Source organism: Bubalus kerabau, chromosome 10 (genome assembly GCF_029407905.1).
Source record: "Bubalus kerabau isolate K-KA32 ecotype Philippines breed swamp buffalo chromosome 10, PCC_UOA_SB_1v2, whole genome shotgun sequence".
NCBI classification, from domain to species: domain Eukaryota; kingdom Metazoa; phylum Chordata; class Mammalia; order Artiodactyla; family Bovidae; genus Bubalus; species Bubalus kerabau.
The window spans coordinates 98,536,177-98,556,426 of NC_073633.1; the positions used below are offsets into that span (position 1 = coordinate 98,536,177).

The following is a 20,250-nucleotide window of genomic DNA, read 5'->3' on the forward strand; positions in this document are numbered from 1 at the left end:
TCCACCGGGCCGCCAGCAAAATCCTAGCAGGCCTTTTTCCTCTCTTCACAGAGTGATTCCCCCAGGAAGAAAGGATGATTATTTGGTCATACCCTTTTGTATGCAAGCAGACATAACTGATATTCACTAGCAGTTGTCTTCTCATCTAGGGAGTCCTTTAAGGATGTATCCAAACCAACTATGATAAACAAATCTAGAATCTAGTGATTCATGGAGAATAGCTTGCTGGAAAATGTCATCTGAGCTCTGCAGCAATTAGAATATAGAATGGAAATACATTAGGATCAACAGGCCCCTGCTTTTTTATATGTTGTGTTCTTGCAAGCATCACTTGGAGACCACATGTTAAATGTGAGCTACAGAGTGTCTTTACGTGCATTTATGGCCTTAGATTCTTCCCTTCCTGCATGTACCTTCTGATCACTTAAATTATTAATATAGCTCGATATTGGGTGATACCTCTGGTTCTTGGTAGCCTGATTTTACAGACATTTCAATCCTTTGTGCTATCTCAAATGTCGTCCTAATTCAATTCAGGTTTAGGGAGAACATGGCTTGATTACATAAGTGGCACAGTGACTCAGGACCAGGGTCATCTTCAGTGGTTACACAGATTATTCATTTCACTTAGAGTCTTTGATGGTGGTGAGGCAACAGTTCAGTTCAGTCGCTCAGTTGTGTCTGACTCTTTGCGACCCCATGGACTACAGCACGCCAGGCCTCCCTGTCCATCACCAGCTCTTGGAGTTTACTAAAACTCATGTCCATTGAGTCAGTGATGCCATCCAACCATCTCATCCTGTCTTCCCCTTCTCCTCCCACCTTCAATCTTTCCCAGCATCAGGGTCTTTTCCAATGAGTCGGTTCTTTGCATCGGTTCTTGGCCATCTTTGCACATGGCCAAAGTATTGGAGTTTCAGCTTCGTATAGTCCGTTGATAGAAGTTCTTACGATTCAATGCAATCCCTATCAAGCTACCAATGGTATTTTTCACAGAAGTAGAACAAATAATTTCACAATTTTTATGGAAATACAAAAAACTGCAAATAGCCAAAGCAATCTTGAGAAAGAAGAATGGAACTAGAGGAATCAACCTGCCTGACTTCAGGCTCTACTACAAAGCCACAGTCATCAAGACAGTATGGTACTGGCACAAAGGCAGAAATATAGATCAATGGAACAAAACAGAAAGCCCAGAGATAAATCCACACACCTGTGGACACCTTATCTTTGACAAAGGAGGCCAGAATATACAATGGAGAAAAGATGATCTCTTTAACAAGTGATGCTGGGAAAACTGGTCAACCACTTGTAAAAGAATGAAACTAGAACACTTTCTAACACCATACACAAAACAAATTCAAAATGGATTATGAGGAAACCAGAATTGAAAGAGACACTTTGAATTCTGTAACCCCAGTGTTCATCGCAGCACCATTTATAATAGCCAGGACATGGAAGCAACCTAGACGTCCATCAGCAGACGAATGGATAAGAAAGCTGTGTTACATATACACGATGGAATATTACTCAGCCATTAAAAAGAATACATTTGAATCAGTTCTAATGAGGTGGATGAAACTGGAGCCTATTATACAGAGTGAAGTAAGCCAGAAAGAAAAACACCAATATAGTATACTAACACATATATATGGGATTTAGAAAGATGGTAATGATAACCCTGTATGCGAGACAGCAAAAGAGACACAGATGTATAGAACAGTCTTTTGCACTCTGCGGGAGAAGGTGAGGGTGGGATGATCTGAGAGAATAGCATTGAAACATGTATATTATTATATGTGAAACAGATCTCCAGTCCAGGTTCAATGCATGATACAGGATGCTCAGGGCCAGTGCACTGGGATGACCCAGAGGGATGGGATGTGAAGGGAGGTGGGAGGGGGGCTCAGAATGGGGAACACATGTAAACCCATGGCTGATTCGTGTCAATGTATGGCAAAAACCACTACAATATTGTAAAGTAATTAGCCTCCAACTAAAATAAATAAATTAAGAAAAAAAAAATAAAAGTTCTTACTGTGAAATTATCGGAGGCTTCCCTGGTGGGTCAGTGGTAAACACTCTACCTGCTAGTGCAGGAGACGTGGGTTTGATCCCTGATCTGGAAAGATCCCTCATGCCATGGAGCAACTAAATCTGTGCACTGCAGCAGTTGAGCCTGTGTTCTAGAGCCCCTGCTCTCCAATGCGAGTAGCCACCGTAATGAGAAGCCCGCACACTGCAAGGAAGAATAGCTCACGCTTGTTGTAACGAGAGGAAAGCCAGCACAGAAAAAAAGACCTAGCAAAGCTAGAGACAAGTAAGCAAATAAAATTAATAAAATAAGAGTTATCAGGCACTGACTAGAAGTGTCAAGGTTGGCACAAAACTATCATTGATTTTTTCGCTTGTTTATGTTTAGGTTCACCCAGCAACACACAAAGAGTCAGACACGACTTAGGGACTGAACAGCAACAGCTAGAGAAGACGAGTGGATGGAGCTGACTTTTAACATTTGTTGATTTATGTGGCTGTACCAGGTCTTAGTTGTGGCACGTGGGATCTAGTTCCCTGACCAGGGATGGAACCCAGGTCCCCTGCACTGGGAGTGTGGAGTCTTAGCCGCTGGGCTACCAGGGATGTCCTAGAACTGACTTTAAAGTGCTCTGCCCCGTCATAAGGCCCTCTGATTCACTCCATTGGTCATTCTGTGCTTTCCATGCTTAGTTGCTCACTCGTGTCCGACTCTTTGTGACCCCATGGACTGTAGCCCACCAGGCTCCTCTGTCCATGGGGATTCTCCACGCAAGAATACTGGAGTGGGTTGCTGTGCCCTTCTCCAGAGGATCTTTCCGACTCAGGGATTGAACTTAGGTCTCCCTCATTGCAGGGGGATTCTTTACTGTCTGAGCCAGCAGGGAAGCTCCCCATTAGTCATTCTGTTCAGTTCAGTTCAGTCACTCAGTCATGTCCGACTCTTTGTGACCCCATGAATCACAGCACACCAGGCCTCCCTGTCCATCACCAACTCCCGGAGTTCACTCAGACTCACGTCCATCGAGTCAGTGATGCCATCCAGCCATCTCATCCTCTGTCGTCCCCTTCTCCTCCTGCCCCCAATCCCTCCCAGCATCAGAGTCTTTTCCAATGAGTCAACTCTTTGCATGAGGTGGCCAAAGTACTGGAGTTTCAGCTTTAGCATCATTCCTTCCAAAGAAATCCCAGGGCTGATCTCCTTCAGAATATTAGGTTTCACTGTATTTTCTCCTGAGTAAAATTGAAAATGCTGAAGAAAGGATGCTTTTGAACTGTGGTGTTAGAGAAGACTCTTGAGAGTCTGTTGGAGAGCAAGGAGATCCAACCAGTCCTCAAGGCAATCAGTCCTGAATATTCATTGGAAGGACTGATGCTGAAGCTGAAACTCCAGTACTTTGGCCACCTGATGCGAAGAAGTGACCCATTTGAAAAGACCCTGATGCTAGGAAAGATTGAAGGCAAGAGGAGAAGGGGACAACAGAGGATGAGATGGTTGGATGGCATCACTGACTTGATGGACATGAGTTTGAGTAAATTCCAGGAGTTGGTAATGGACAGGGAGGCCTGGCATGCTGCAGTCCATGGGCCCACAAAGAGTCAGACACAACTGAGTGACTGAACTGACTGAAAATTGAAAGAAATACTTCAAGTCCCTTAAGTCCTTGAGGCAAAGGAGGTGAGAGAAGGTCTTCTTTGCCTCTGGTTCAGTCCTAGCATGAATGATCTCTAAGCCAAGCACAGATTTCCTTCCGCTACAATTATTCCTGCCTTTAACTTAACTCCTGTGCATTTTCATCTTGATGTAGACTCTACCGCTTTGGCCAGGTTTTCATAACCTACTTTTTATTGTCCTTGTCATGGCCCCCAAAGGGGAATGAAAATGAATCCTGTCCCCAGATAGGTGGGTGAGTGAGGCCATGGGTGAGAATGTAGAAATTAAACAAAGAAAACAAAGAAACAAACACACAGATGAACAAGCAGTCATCAACACTCCCATCCCTTATTCAGCCCTTAACACAAGCTGCATATGTGACTATGTGTCTTTTCTAAGGATGTGTGATATCTTAAACCACTTCATAAAGTCAAGAACTAGATCTCTGAGCATGATATATTCCTCAAAGGACATAAAGCATTGCCTTATATAGATTAAATGTTAAATATATATTTATTAAATAATTTGTTGTTGGTCAGTGTTTCATTAGAGAGAGAAGAACCAAGTTATGGAGTAAAATGAAGTATTAATAAAAGCTATGTTTCCTACTTCCTCTTACCTGATCTTTGTCACAAACTCAAATTGTAGGAGTTGACTGCATATTGGACCTCAGAGCTGTTGAAGCTGAACACCCACCTTCCTCTTTTGTACGTATATTCTCAGGAAGAGTTCTGTGGGTGCATTTCAGAGGCAGCTGCAGGGGTGGCCTTTTTTGTCTGAGTACCAGAGCTGAGTCATTAGTGCTGGAAAACCTTAGAATTACACCACCTCCTCCCCTCCACCCACCTCTTCCCACCCAGCATCTTTAAAGAGAAGAACATTTAGATCTAGATTATTTTGGGGGTATATACTCTTTTTATGTTGTAAACACTAAAGTCATTATCCTATTGGCCGGTTGATTTTAATTTTCCTGTCTATCATCTCAATTCCACAAAGGTTTTGAAGCAGCAATATATGCATCTGTATTAAGCATAGCAAAGGCTAGAGGAAAAATACCATGGCTAGATTGTTTGATACAGATTAGAATGTAATAAATGAACAAAGAATTGAAGACTCATAGTAGGATGGACTAATCAGAAAGTCTTCTCAGAGGCAATTAATCTATGATGACACTCTCTTCAGTCAGGGCCCGGGAATGGTATTTCTTTGGTTTTCTGCTGAGTCGCTCTTAAACTGATACGAAGGCTTACTTTTAACTAACATTCAAATTTTTCATCATGTTTATTTCAAAAGAGGAAAAAAAAAATGAGGAAACTGTCTAAGGACCGTTACAGCTTGCATTGATAAGCCTAGATGTTTCATAAAGCACAACTTTTTCAATCATTATCATAGAAATAGAGAATAACCTTTAGGAGGAGAATCAGAGTTACCCAGAAGGAAAAGATAATCAGAGAAATGGAAGAAACTTCCAGCAAAAGGCAAACTTTTAAAGACTCCCACTGTGAAAATAAATGACTGTGGTCAAACCTGCGTAAAGCTTTGCTTTTCATTTTGAAGTTTTAGAGCAGGGAGAGATCTCGGAGTTTCATTTAGTTCAATCCCTTCATTTTACAGATGACAAAGCTGGGACCCAGAGAGGTTAAGTGATTCACCCATGGTCACACAGACAGTGTGGGGCAAAACCATAACTGCATTTCAGATTGCCTGACTCTTGGTCCTGGGAAATTTATACTACATTTTATTGCTGCTTCCAGCTGATGTCATTTTGGGGAGGAGACATCCAGGGGCCTGAACACCATGGACCAGCAGGGAAAAGGAGAGATGCAGGATGCACAGGAGAGCTGGACATGGTGATCTAGTGGGTAGGCTGGAACCAGCAAGGACCAATGATTAAAACTGTACAAAGAGTATAGCAACCAATATGACATTTTCCTTGCAGAATCGAATCTTTTTATAGGATTGCCTGACTCTTCCAAAAATAAACAAATAGGTAATCCTATCAAATCATCATCAGCCCTGAATCTCAGAAGCAAGCTATATAATGACATGCATGCTCAGTTGCTTCTCACTCTTTTCAACTCCGTGGACTGTAGCCAGCAGGCTCATCTGTCCATGGGGATTTCCAGGCAAGAATACCTGGAGTTGGTTGCCATTTCCTCCTCCAGGGGATCTTCCTGACCCACAGATGGAACCTGCGTCTCCTGCATCGGCAGACAGATTCTTTACCACTGAGCCACCTGGGATGCCTGTCTAATGATGACAGTTTGTGGCAAACAGTGGTTGCCTGGGAAGCTCTAACAATGTACCCAGAGTAAGTAACTCTGTTCCTCGGGTCAGTGACACTTTCCAGAGCACATATGTCTCTAGATTCAGGAATGTAGGATGTCACCGTGGTGTCCCTGAATACTGGAAGATCAGTGTAGGAAAAGATGGTGGGCTGGAATGAGGCCAGAAGACATTTCAAGGCTTGCTTTCTTCCCCTTTATGTAAAGGCACTTTTCCCAAAGGTTGTGAAGAGGGGAAAACATTTCGGAATGCTTCATACAGTGATTGATGCTGATAAATATTTTCCTTAAAAAATTGTTCTTACCTCTGATTGTGTCCAACAGTAGTGATCGTGATATATAATCTTCAAAGAAGTGCATGTTCTTTCATCTTTTCCTCAGTGTATGAACAGCAGATGTGATGGTTGCTTGAGTTCTAAGTGGGCAATCTGGAATATGTTTTCCCCTCCACACCCTTTCTCGGTGCCTTATGTTCAGAGTCTGTCCAGTTGACAGGCTGATGAGGAATGTTTCTGCTCTGAGACTGAGTGGATGAGCGAACAGTCAGAAAAACCTTTTATTGTTCTCTGAGCTTTCCCATATGAGAGACCCCAACCATCAGCTAAGCTTCTCTTCATTGTTTTTTCTCTTAGAGAAGAGAAATGTTTAGAGGTACATTTGAAGAACTCCCAAATGGATTTCAGAGAGCTTTATATCCCTATATTGGGAACAACAGTTGCATATTCACATTTTACCTTTTGCTGGATACGAAACTGCTCATAGCAAAATGGAGTGACTCTTCTTTGTTCTTTCCTATTGTCTTGTGAAATAATGGGAATATACCACTATATTAAAATGTGTCTTCTTTATGCTAAATAACTGGCAGTGGAGAGAATACCTGGCAGTGGGACTCCCTCTTTAAGGCAGTGTTAGCATAAATATTTTGAGAAAGAATTTACTAAATCTGAAAATTTATAGTTAGCATTCAGTTTTTGCTAAGCAATGCCCCTGTCAGTGTGAATGTACCCTTTTCTTCTCACTTTGCTAAGTTTAGCATATATCATTAAGGATTAGACTCTTTTAAATCCCCAAGGACTGCTGGGCCCCATTTCTAAAAGACAGGATGTATGTTTCCAAATTTCCATTATCAAAGAATTTTGTAGAAACACCCCGGTTAGACTAACCAATCTTGGATACGTTTGATTCTTTGTCTGAAATAAAACAGCCTTTCAATGCCCAAATCCTTTCAACACTGCATCTCTCTTATCTCTGTTGTTGACCCTCACAGCTTGTGAGAGGAGGAACTGTTTGGGGATTTAAAGAGGTGGCATTTTGAACTACATCTGCATGCCATCTGGATTGCTTCTCCTTAGAAGGGTTGAAACCAACAGCAAAAAGTGAGATCAGTTTTGGTTATGATGTTAATAATAATGGTTACCAAATTATGAGGGTCTGTTGTGTAGTAGAAACCTTCTAGAGCTTTCTCCCTTAAACCTCGAAAATGACCCTACAAGGAAAGTAACGTGAAGGAAAATATACATTGTCTTTGTGACTATGGCATCTCTGGTGGCTCAGACAGTAAAGAATCTGCCTGTAACACAGGACATGCAAGAGACCCAGGTTCAAGATCCCCTGGAGGAGGAAATGACAACCCCACCCCAGTACTCTTGCCTGGAGAATCCCATGGACAGAGAAGCATGGTGGGCTACAGTCCATGGAGGCACAAAGAGTCAGACATGACTGAGTAACTAACACTTTCACTTTCACTTTTATGACTATAATAAGGAGAAACAATTCTAAATGGTTTATTAAGAAATAAGCCTAGAAGCAAAAATTTGACGAGTATCTGCTATAAGAGCAGAGAAAAGCATGCTCCTGGTAGATGTTCAGTTGAGTTCAGTTCAGTCGCTCAGTCGTGTCTGACTCTTTGTGACCCCATGAACCACAGCACGCCAGGCCTCCCTGTCCATCACCAACACCCAGAGTTTACCCAAACCCATGTCCATTGAGTCAGTGGTGGCATCCAACCATCTCATCCTCTGTCGTCCCCTTCTCCTCCTGCCCTCAATCATTCCCATCATCAGGGTCTTTTCCAATGAGTCAGCTCTTCGCATCAGGTGGCCAAAGTATTGGAGTCTCAGCTTCAACATCATCCCTTCCAATGAACACCCAGGACTGATTTCCTTTAGGATGGACTGGTTGGATCTCCTTGCAGTCCAAGGGACTCTCAAGAGTCTTCTCCAACACCACAGTTCAAAAGCATCAATTCTTCAGTGCTCAGCTTTCTTTACAGTCCAACTCTCACATCCATACATGACCACTGGAAAAACCATAGCCTTGACTAGACAGACCTTTGTCTAGACATTACTAGACAAAGTAATGTCTCTGCTTTTGATATGCTATCTAGGTTGGTCGTAACTTTTCTTCCAAGGAGTAAGCGTCTTTTAATTTCATGGCTGCAATCACCATCTGCAGTGATTTTGGAGCTCCAAAAATAAAGTCTGTCACTGTTTCCACTGTTTTTCCATCTATTTCCCATGAAGTGATGGGACCAGATGCCATGATCTTCGTTTTCTGAATGTTGAGCTTTAAGCCAACTTTTTCACTCTCCTCTTTCACTTTCATCAAGAGGCTTTTGAGTTCCTCTTCACTTTCTGCCATAAAGGTGGTGTCATCTGCATATCCGAGGTTGTTGATATGTCTCCTGGCAATCTTGATTCCAGCTTGTTCTTCTTCCAGCCCAGCGTTTCTCATGATGTACTCTGCATATAAGTTACATAAGCAGGGTGACAATATACAGCCTTGACCTGGTTCTAAGATTTGATTATTTATATTGATCATTGCATGGATGCTATCTGTGTTCTCTACCATAACAAGTCAGATAGGACATTCGGCTGCTTATTTGAAAACAAAACTCACCCAAGGCTTTGTGTGTGTAGTAGACTTTGTTACTAAAGATGCCAACAAAGTTATAAGGCATCCACATAAACAAATTAAATATTAAGCATTAATCTTTTAAAAATAATTTGCAGTCATATCTGCTGTTGTGGACTCCAGCATCCCAAAAGTTTGCTTCTCTTTTTTTTTCCTCTGCTCTCATAGTCTTCTCCTCCCTTCTCTTAATATTCATTATCTCTTATCCTTTCTAACTAGCGCATACCTAGTTCTTGTTCATTTTGAATGCAGATCAGTTGATTAATCTGTTCTTTCTGTTAACTAACTTATGCAGGGTTTCACCTTCCAACTCAAATGACTTAACTAGAAAAATAACTTCATAAAACAATGACAGGTCCTTTCCCATGAGGAATTCTGATGGCATATGTTAAGATAGTAGTTTTTTTTAACCTCGTACCTATAAATTGCCAACTTTCACTCTTACTAGTTCATCCGTACAAATAAGCATACATTTCATTCATTTTTGGTGATGAACTTACCACCAAGGCTGATGTGGATAAGAAAATGAGCCAGATAGTGTTTTAGTTTGGTTATATTAAAATGCTACCAGGATATTCCACTTTCCTGGGTCCATTCCCTACAACATAGGGAAATAGGAGTTCTCTTTGTCTATGGACATGACCTATTTTGACTACTTTAAGTGTTTCTTTACACCAAACCTGGTCTTCTTTCAGTTTTTTATCTTGGTGTGAGGGTCATGATTCCTGGTTGTAAAGAACAGAACCTTCTCAGACTGGTTTAAGAGGATATTAGTTAAAGGGAATTAGTTAGCTCACAGACTGTGAGAATTGCAAGATATCCAGTTTCATAAGTTATGCAGCAAAGAGTAATACCCAGATATCTTAAAAAAGAGAGACAGAGGAGACAGAAAAATCTTAGATATTTTGTATAATCAACATAATTTGAAGATTAATTGTATATGGATATAAGAGAAGGAAGAAAGTAAATATGAACCTCATATTTGTGATTTAAAAGCTAGTGATTTGATAATTTCATTTATTGGAAATTGTGGGCATTTGTCATGTTTGGCCATTCAACGTCTTTTTAATTCCCTTCTTGGGACTGAAAAATTTTTATGTGACAATATTGTCACACCAAATTGGAAGCTGGAATTTATTTTCACAGCTCCTTTTATTGCTACTCTGCATTAATAGGAACATTAATAGGAGATACTTGTTTTTCCCCAAAAGGAGTAGCATGAGAAAACAGCATGTATAAATTCAGTCTGTGAATTAGCATTGTGGAAGGTTCTAGAGATTTTGCCTTCTGCTTTGGAGCATCTTCCTGTGAGCCACAGTATTGCTTCTCAGAAGTGGAAGCCACAGCGTTGTTTTGCTGGAAGAGCTCTAACGGGGTATAGCTTGAGTCTGAATCCTGGCTGCAAAACTTCCAGTTTTTCTGCTATCCCCTCCAGCTTCTTATCAGCTAGTCTTCCTCTCCTGCCAGTCTGTATTCCAGTGTAGCCATTCGTCCTTTTAAGCTGAAAACTGGTAATGTCGCTCCCCTAATCAGATCTCACCAGTGGGCATTTTCTTGGCCTGAGGAATAGTGGCAAAACTCCTAAGGTATTAGTTTTTTAGTGATGCCATAGCAAATTCCCACAAGCTTGGGTGGCTTAAAACAAAGTAAAAGTATTCTCATAAGGTTCCAGACACTAAAGATCTAAAGTCAAGTTGTCAAGGAAGCTAGGCCAATGCTTTATCCAACGTCTCTAGGGGAGGGTCCTTCCTTGCTTCTGCTAGACTCTGATAGCCCCAGGCTTTGCTTGGTTTGTGGCAGCATGACAGCCCTCTCTGTACTCTGTCTTTGCATTGCTTTCTCCTCCTCTTCTTCTTCTTTTTTTTTTTTTTAAGATATTTTTGATGTTTTAAAAGTCATTATTGAATTTGTTACAACACTGCTTCTGCTTTATATTTTGATTTTTTGGCCTCAAGGTATGTGGGATCTTAACTCACCGACCAGGGGTTGAACCCACATCTGCATTGGAAGGCGAAGTCTTTTTTCTTTTAAACTAAATTTATTTATTTATTTTTGGCTATGCTGGGTCTTTGTTGCTGTGTGGGCTTTTTTCTAATTGAGGTGAGTAGGGGCTGCTCTCTTGTTGCAGAGTATAGGCTCTAGGGTGTGTGAGCTTCCGTAGTTGTGGTTCGTGGGCTTAGTCTGCTCTGTGGCACCTGGGATTTTCCTGGATCAGGGATCTTCCTGTCTCCTGTGTTGGCAGGTGGATTCTTTACCACTGAGCCACCAGAGAAGCCCGGGAAGGTGAAGTCATAACCGTTAGACTGCCATGAAAGTCCCTCTTCTCTCTTTGTAAGAAAATCAATCACATCAGATTAGGACCTTCCCAATTCATTATGCATGGTTGATGCTTTAGTCACTAAGTCGTGTCTGACTCTTGTGACCCTATGGACTGTACCCTGCCCAGTTCCTCTGTCCATGGGATTCTCCTGACAAGAATACTGGAGTGGGTTGCCATTTCCTTCTCCAGGGGATATTCCCGACCCAGGGATTGAACCTGGGTCTTCTGCCCTGCAGGCAGATTCCTTACCGACTGAGCTATGAAGGAAGCCCCATTATGCATGGGTGCATGCTAAGTGGCTTCAGTCACGTCTGACTCTTTGTGATGCTACGGACTGTAGCCGGCCAGGCTCCTCTGTCCAGGGGACTCGCCAGGCAGGAATACTGGAGTGGGTTGCCGTGCCCTCCTCCAAAGGATCTTACCAACCTAGGAACTGAAGCTGAGTCTCTTATGTCTCCTACATTGGTGGGTGGGTTCTTTACCACTAGCGCCACCTTGTCTTAAATAGATTACAACTGCAAGATCCCATTTTCAAATGAGGTCCTGTTCACAGGTATTGTTGGTTAGAATGTCAACAAGTCTCTTTTGGGGGGAGGGGACACAACGCAACGCAGTGGTGGCTTAGGAGGTAAACTGCATGTGCCCCTGTGTGCTTTTCCAGTCTCACCCTAGTCATCTGCCTCTCCCCACTGCTCCCTTCCAGCAACACCTGACTTCTTTCATGTTTTTGAAATCCTCATGTCCTCTCGAATCCTATATATGCTTACAAGCACATTCCCTCTCCCTGGGGGACACTCTCTCTGCTTCCACAGCCTTCCCTTCAGTTCTCACCTGTCCCTTCCACCTCCTGAACACTCTACATTGGATTAACTGCCTCTTCTTTGTGTTTTCACGGTGAATTGGACTTTCTGCATCATAACCAACACATCACAATTTATAGTGATTTCTTGTCCAATACCTTATGTCCAAGAAATATGGGATAGTGTCTAATTGCTCAATCATCGAGCCCCAGAATTAACATTGTGCTTGTCATATAGTAGACTTTCAATTACAAAAATAAATCTGGCAGCGCTTTGGTAGTTTTGAATACCTGTGAACCTCTTAGCTGTTTAGCTCTGGGTCTTGTCAGAAGCGACTAGTATGGTGTCAGGCAATACTCTTCAATACACGATCCTGTTCCTGAGAATAAACTACAGTTCTTGGAAGGTTGTATGTCACAGACACTTCCTACTGTCTCCTCAGCATAGGAATGACCTCCTATAATAGTCCTGTAGTAATTTCTTATTGGCAGGCTGAATCCTCAGGTAACTTAATGAAAACATTATTTCACAATACTTTTTAGACTTTGCTCATTTCTCTTTGATTTATTGAAGTCTTTTATAACTTAATTTTATACTAGCCATTACAATATAATTAATCTATTACTTTCTAATTATGGTAATCATTATCAATGTCAAGGTTTCAAGCACCAAATATAAAATCAGTGTTTTGTGCAACTGCCATAAATTACTGATTGTTTAGATGAACTGTTTAGCATTCAGGATAGAGATTTCTGATTCATATTCTGTATTCTGTGTCAACTCCTCTCTCAGTTACTCACACCAAGGGAGGAAGGCTTGGTATTCTTCAAATGGCAGCTAATACAAATGTATTTCAGGTTCATCTTTGAATCCTGTTTCTCTTTTTATGGGTGAATATGAATATGTATGTTTTAACAATTTAAAAATACCTTTGAAATACACTAATTTAACATTAGTATCTCATTCTCTGAACATTCCCAGCCTTTCTGCTCTCTTTTTGGTTCTTGGAAGAAATGTATTTTAATGTTTTATTTTTCTTTAAACTCCTCTTATTGTACTATAAGTTTCACAAAGGATTTAAAGGTAAAAGAAATAAAAATTCATTTGAGGAAACGCTTTATCAAGTTTTCTGCTAAGCTAATTGAAGGAGTACCTAACTACCAGCATTATTTATATAACAACATATATTGTAATCCCCTGGAGAAGGAAATGGCAACCCACTCCAGTATTCTTTTTTTTTTTTTTTTGATAAGAATACTTATTATTTATTTTATTTAAAAAATTTATTTGTTTTTTAGTTGAAGGATACTTGCTTTGCAGAATTTTGTTGTTTTCTGTCAAACCGCAACAGCCATAGGTATACATATGTCCCCTCCTTGTTGAAACTCCCTCCCATCTCCCTCTCCATCCCACCCCTCTAGGTTGATACAGAGCCCCTGTTTGAGTTCCCTGAAACATACAACAAATTCCCATTGGCTAACTATTTTCTGTATTGTAATGTAAGTTTCCATGTTACTCTCTCCATACATCTCATCCTCTCTTCCCTCAGTGTGAGTAACTGAGAAGTTGTGGTACATACACACAATGGGATATTACTCAGCTATAAAAAGAAATGCATTTGAGTCAGTTCTAATGAGGTGGATGAACCTAGAGCCTATTGTACATAGTGAAGTAAGTCAGAAAGAGAAGGATACATATTGTATACTGACACTCCAGTATTCTTGCCTGGAGAATCCCACGGATGGAGGAGCCTGGCGGGCTACAGTCCATAGGGTCACAAAGAGCCAGACACAGCTGAGCAACTTCACTTTCACTTTCATATATAGTAACAAAGGGATGCTCCTTAGTGGCATACTTTGTCCTAAGAAATTACTGAATGTCAAAGTCCAACATAACACTTATATATATGTTTTGTGAAAGTGAAAGTGTTAGTCACTTTGTTGTGTCTGACTCTTTGCGACCCCATGGACTGTAGCCTGCCAGACTCCCGTGTCCATGGAATTCTCCAGACAAGAGTATTGGAGTGGGTTGTCATTCGCTTCTCCAGGGGATCTTCCTGACCCAGGGATCGAACCCAAGTCTCCTGTATTGCAGGCAGATTCTTTACTGTCTGATCCACCAGGGAAATCTTAATCTGTTTCTAATCTCTGTATATTCTGTACTCAACACACGCAAATGCACAGACACACACAGATACGCACAGACACTTAACTGGAATTACATGAGCACAGGAAGCAGTGTCTGTTCACCTCTGTTTACCCAGCAGGTATCCAACTGGCTAATGAAGAATCATAGAGCTGTTGTGGGTGTGTCTTAAGAAGCAAAACCCCTCCCCCTGTGTTCCTCCACTCCATGTTTCCATCTTCCTCCTCCTCTCTAGGGGTTCCATGAATTTTCAAAGTGCCTATCAAAGGATTCAGAGGACTGATTCATTTGAATCGAAAAATTACATCTTTATTTTCACTTACTTCCTAGTGATATTTAATATTCTCAACAGCTGAGTGTAAGCCACAAAGCCGTATTGTTGATCTTTTCATTTTACTGGGGAGGCATTTACCTGGTGATTTAACAGGTCCCCAGCACATCAAGAGTGACAGCAACATGGGTTAAGTGTTGTATTCACTCCCAGGGAATCAACTCCGTGCTGTTTAGTCCTTAAGTCATTGACTGACTCTTTCTGGCCTCATAGATTGTAGCCTGCCAGACTCCTCTGTTCATGGGATTTCCCAGGTGAGAATACTGCAGTGGGTTGCCATTTCCTCCTCCAGGGATCTTTCCCACCCAGGGATCGAACTTGCATCTCTGCTTTGGCAGGCAGATTCTTTACCACTGAGCCACCAGTGAAGCCCATAACTGTGTAATAATAACTGTCATTTTGTAAATTAAAGCACTGTTTAAAAAGAAAGCCTTATATTATGTGCTACCTTGAGATCATCTTGCCCTCACCCTTGTCTTTTTGTAGCTGCTACTGAGGCAAGCAGCAGTTTGTGGACTCTCACCAGCACATGCAGAACCAACATGGCCATGCTTCTGGCAGATTATGCTGCAGACCTCTCATCTCCTCTCTGGGGTTTTCTGCTGTATATGTACATGTGCAGTTCAGTGCCCAGCTCAGAAGCATGCAGGAGTTAACACACCTGATGAGAGAGGTAGGTGGATATATTTCCCATATTTCTAGATTTTTATGTTTCTTGGAGATGGCAGAAGTCCTTCCTCTACAAAGGTGTAATATTCTGTATTTGCATTTGCTTTCATTACCCCACTCCCTCTTCAAGCACCATTCCAGAAGGAACACAGAACGCCTGATATAATGACAGAATTGCCTTAGATCAAAGAATACATTCAGCAGTAAAGAGGGAGAAGAATATACAGCCATCCCTTAGAATCTGCAAGGGGTTGATTTCAGAACCTCCACAGATAACCAAAATGTACAGATGCTCAAGAACCTTACATAAAATGGCATAGTATTTGCTCATAACCTTTGCATATCCTCCAACATACTTGATAAATCATTTCTAGATTACTTATAATACTTAATGCAATGTAAATGCTAGGCAAATAAATATAAATACAATGTAAACACTATGCAAATAGTTGCCTGTGCAGAGCAAATTCAGGTTTTGCTTTTCTGGAAATTTTTGGAATTTTTTTCTAATATTTTTGATTTGTGGCTGGTTAAATCTGTGGGTTCAGAAGGCTGACTGTATTAAGTATTCTGTACCCATATTATTTAAACTATATGCAGAGTACATCATGAGAAATGCTGGGCTGGATGAAGCACAGGCTGGAATCAAGATTTCTGGGAGAAATATCAATAACCTCATATATGCAGATGTCACCACCCTTATGGCAGAAAGTGAAGAGGAACTAAAGAGCCTCCTGATGAAAGAGGAGAGTTAAAAAGTTGGCTTAAAGCTCAACATTCAAAAAACAAGATCATGGCATCCAGTCCCATCACATCATGGCAAATACGTGGGGAAACAATGGAAACAGTGACAGACTTTATTTTTTTGGGCTCCAGAATCACTGCAGATGGTGATTGCAGCCATGAAATTAAAAGACACTTGCTCCTTGGAAGAAAAGCTATGACCAACCTAGACCTTAAAAAACTGGAAATAGAACTGCCATATGACCCAGCAGTCCAACCGCTGGGCATAAACACTGAGGAAACCACAATTGAAAGAGACACGTGTACCCCAGTGTTCATTGCAGCACTGTTTACAATAGCCAGGACATGGAAGCAGACTAGGTATCCATCAGCAGATGAATGGATAGGAAAGCTGTGGTACATATACACAATGGAGTATTACTCAGCCATTAAAAAGAACACATTTGAATCAGTTCTAATGAGGTGGATGAAACTGGAGCCAATTATACAGAGTGAAGTAAGCCAGAAAGAAAAACACCAATACAGTATATTAACACATATATATGGAATTTAGAAAGATGGTAATGATAACCTTGTATGCAAGATAGCAAAAGAGACACAGATGTATAGAACAGTCTTTTGGACTCTGTGGGAGAGGGCAAGGGTGGGATGATTTGGGAGCATGGCATTGAAACATGTAAATTATCATATGTGAAACGAATCGTCAGTCCAGGTTCCATGCATGATACAGGGTCCTTGGGGCTGGTGCACTGGGATGACCCAGAGGGATGGTATGGGGAGGGAAGTGGGAGGGGGGTTCAGGATGGGGAACACGTGTACACCTGTGGCGGATTCATGTCAGTGTATGGCAAAACCAATACAATATTGTAAAGTAATTGGACTGAGCGACTTCACTTTCACTTTTCACTTTCATGCATTGGAGAAGGAAATGGCAACCCACTCCAGTGTTCTTGCCTGGAGAATCCCAGGGACGGGGAAGCCTGGTGGGCTGCCGTCTATGAGGTCACACAGAGTCGGACATGACTGAAGTGACTTAGCAAAAAATAGCAATTAGCTTCCAATTAAAATAAATAAATTCATATTAAAAAAAAAAGCAGAGACATTACTTTGCCAACAAAGGTCCATCTAGTCAAAGCTACAGTTTTTCCAGTAGTCATGTATGGATGTGAGAGTTGGACTATAAAGAAAGCTGAGCACCGAAGAATTGATGCTTTTAAACTGTGGTGTTGGAGAAGACTCTTGAGGGTCCCTTGGACAGCAAGGAGATCCAACCAGTCCATCCTAAAGGAAATCAGTCCTGAATATTCATTGGAAAGACTGGTGCTGAAGCTGAAACTCCAATACTTTGGCCACCTGATGTGAAGAACTGACTCATTGGAAAAGACCCTGATGCTGGGAAAGATTGAGGGCCAGAGGAGAAGGGGACGACAAGAGGATGAGATGCTTGGATGGCATCACCGACTCAATGAACATGAGTTTAAGTAAATTCCAGGAGTTGGTGATGGACAGGGAGGCCTCGCATGCTGCAGTCCATGGGGTTGCAAAGCCTGAGTGACTGAACTGAACTGAACTGCTTTACTGATGTGACACCATGTCCTTCCTACAAGGCTGAGCTCCATTCTGGAGTCCCAGTGTGCGGGCAGCATGTTGGGCGCTTCATCTCTTAGCATTTTGCAAGTAGACATAGAGCTTTCAGATTATATTGATCATTGCTTGCTCTCTTTAGAATCGGAAGAATCCGTCCGTGGGGACTTCTGTATAAGACAAATTTGAGTGAAGGGTAACATTTTGTCCTCAGTTTTACTTCAGCTTACCTGCCAGTTTTGTCTTTTCTTAAAATGAATGTTTTCATGGATAGCCTGTCCATTTCTCCTACAAAAATACAGACACTTGTTGCACAATGTTTAGTATCTGACTGGACCTGTAGCTTGGACATAACATATGATACATTTGTACTGGCAAATAGGAAAAAAGTATAAAGTTTGCCAGAAGACACTGTTATTTTATTCCACTTAAGTATGCACAATCACTTGACTCCTTCTGTTCTGGTAGATGTTAGTTTCTATGGCTTAGGATGACATTTTTAAGTATAAGTTTTTTCAGTAATAATTGATCAAAGGTCATTTTTTTTTCTACGTTTACTACTAAGCAACACAATAGTACATCATGCTCCTCACTCCCCTTTGAGTCATAGTTGAGCTGCTTATTCTCTTTTCAGGGCACTAATTGTTGATAGCTATTAGTGTGGTGGCTCAGCGGTTAAAGCGTCTGCCTGGAATGCAGGAGACCCGGGTTCGATCCCTGGGTTGGGAAGATCCCCTGGAGAAGGAAATGGCAACCCACTCCAGTACTCTTGCCTGGAGAATCCCATGGATGGAGGAGCCTGGTAGGCTACAGTCCATGGGGTCGCAAAGAGTCGGACACAACTGAGCGACTTCACTCACTCACTCACTCAGTGTTTGCATCAGAGAAGGCGATGGCACCCCACTCCAGGACTCTTGCCTGGAAAATCCCATGGATGGAGGAGCCTGGTGGGCTGCAGTCCATGGGGTTGCTGAGGGTCAGGCACAACTGAGCGACTTCACTTTCACTTTTCACTTCCCTGCATTGGAGAAGGAAATGGCAACCCACTCCAGTGTTCTTGCCTGGAGAATCCCAGGGACGGGGGAGCCTGGTGGGCTGCCATCTATGGGGTTGCATAGAGTCAGACAGGACTGAAGTGACTTAGCAGCAGTAGCAGCAGCGTTTGTATAGAAATTTTTTTAGTAAATTCTTCGCCATCTATTGTAAAAACAGTTTTGACTGATGAGCTTTTGGGAGGCTCAATATTTGAAGGAGAAAAAGAAGTGAACACTGATGTAGTCCATGCTTGGGCAAACCTGTTGCAGCTAGAATTAGATTTAGTTTGTTAAAATTTTGTTATTAATAAGTCATGCAGAACAGAGAAAATCTGAAAGCACTAAGTCAGTAATAAATCAACAGGTAATAAATATTCACTTGTGGCTGATTTTGTACTATTGTTGCTGATAGCACAACAGAGCTGAGACACTTTCATTCTTGTCTAGTCAGAAAATGACATCTGTTTTCTTGTCCTAACCCTGAGTATCTTCGATTGTGTCAACAGCTTTTGTAATATTAACTTTGATGTCTATGTTTACCCTACATGAATTATAAAGATACAAATAAGTGGATGGTAGGATCTTGGATTTTTATAACTTTTTGTTTTTTATTTTTTATTTTATTTTATTTTTTAGTTTTTTTTTAAATTTTATTTTATTTTTAAACTTTACATAATTGTATTAGTTTTGCCAAATATCAAAATGAATCCGCCACAGGTATACATGTGTTCCCCATCCTGAACCCTCCTCCCTCCTCCCTCCCCATTCCATCCCTCTGGGTTGTCCCAGTGCACCAGCCCCAAGCATCCAGTATCGTGCATCAAACCTGGACTGGCAACTCGTTTCATACATGATATTTTACATGTTTCAATGCCATTCTCCCAAATCTTCCCACCCTCTCCCTCTCTCGCAGAGTCCATAAGACTGTTCTATACACCAGTGTCTCTTTTGCTGTCTCGTACACAGGGTTATTGTTACCATCTTTCTAAATTCCATATATATGCGTTAGTATACTGTATTGGTGTTTTTCTTTCTGGCTTACTTCATCTGTATAATAGGCTCCAGTTTCATCCACCTCATTAGAACTGATTCAAATGTATTCTTTTTAATGGCTGAGTAATACTCCATTGTGTATATGTACCATAGCTTTCTTATCCATTCATCTGCTGATGGACATCTAGGTTGCTTCCATGTCCTGGCTATTATAAACAGTGCTGCAATGAACACTGGGGTACACGTGTCTCTTTCCCTTCTGGTTTCCTCAGTGTGTATGCCCAGCAGTGGGATTGCTGGATCATAAGGCAGGTCTATTTCCAGTTTTTTAAGGAATCTCCACACTGTTCTCCATAGTGGCTGTACTAGTTTGCACACACATATGGACACCTTATCTTTGACAAAGGAGGCAAAAATATACAATGGATTAAAGACAATCTCTTTAACAAGTGGTGCTGGGAAATCAGGTCAACCACTTGTAAAAGAATGCAACTAGAACACTTTCTAACACCATACACAAAAATAAACTCAAAATGGATTAAAGATCTCAACGTAAGACCAGAAACTATAAAACTCCTAGAGGAGAACATAGGCAAAACACTGTCTGACATACATCACAGCAGGATCCTCTATGACCCACCTCCCAGAATATTGGAAATAAAAGCAAAAATAAACAAATGGGACCTAATTAACCTTAAAAGCTTCTGCACATCAAAGGAAACTATTAGCAAGGTGAAAAGACAG

At 41.4% G+C, this 20,250-nt stretch overlaps 1 long non-coding RNA gene across 5 annotated transcripts in view; it reads left to right on the plus strand.

Moving 5' to 3' along the window:
• LOC129621889 (uncharacterized) overlaps positions 1-20,250 on the plus strand; it is a 253,520-nt gene that overhangs the window by 187,261 nt on the left and 46,009 nt on the right. For all 5 annotated transcript variants that reach the window (XR_008699801.1, XR_008699800.1, XR_008699794.1 and 2 more), the window contains one exon: positions 14,969-15,155. This is a non-coding gene — a long non-coding RNA (uncharacterized LOC129621889). The remainder of the gene's footprint in view (positions 1-14,968; positions 15,156-20,250) is intronic.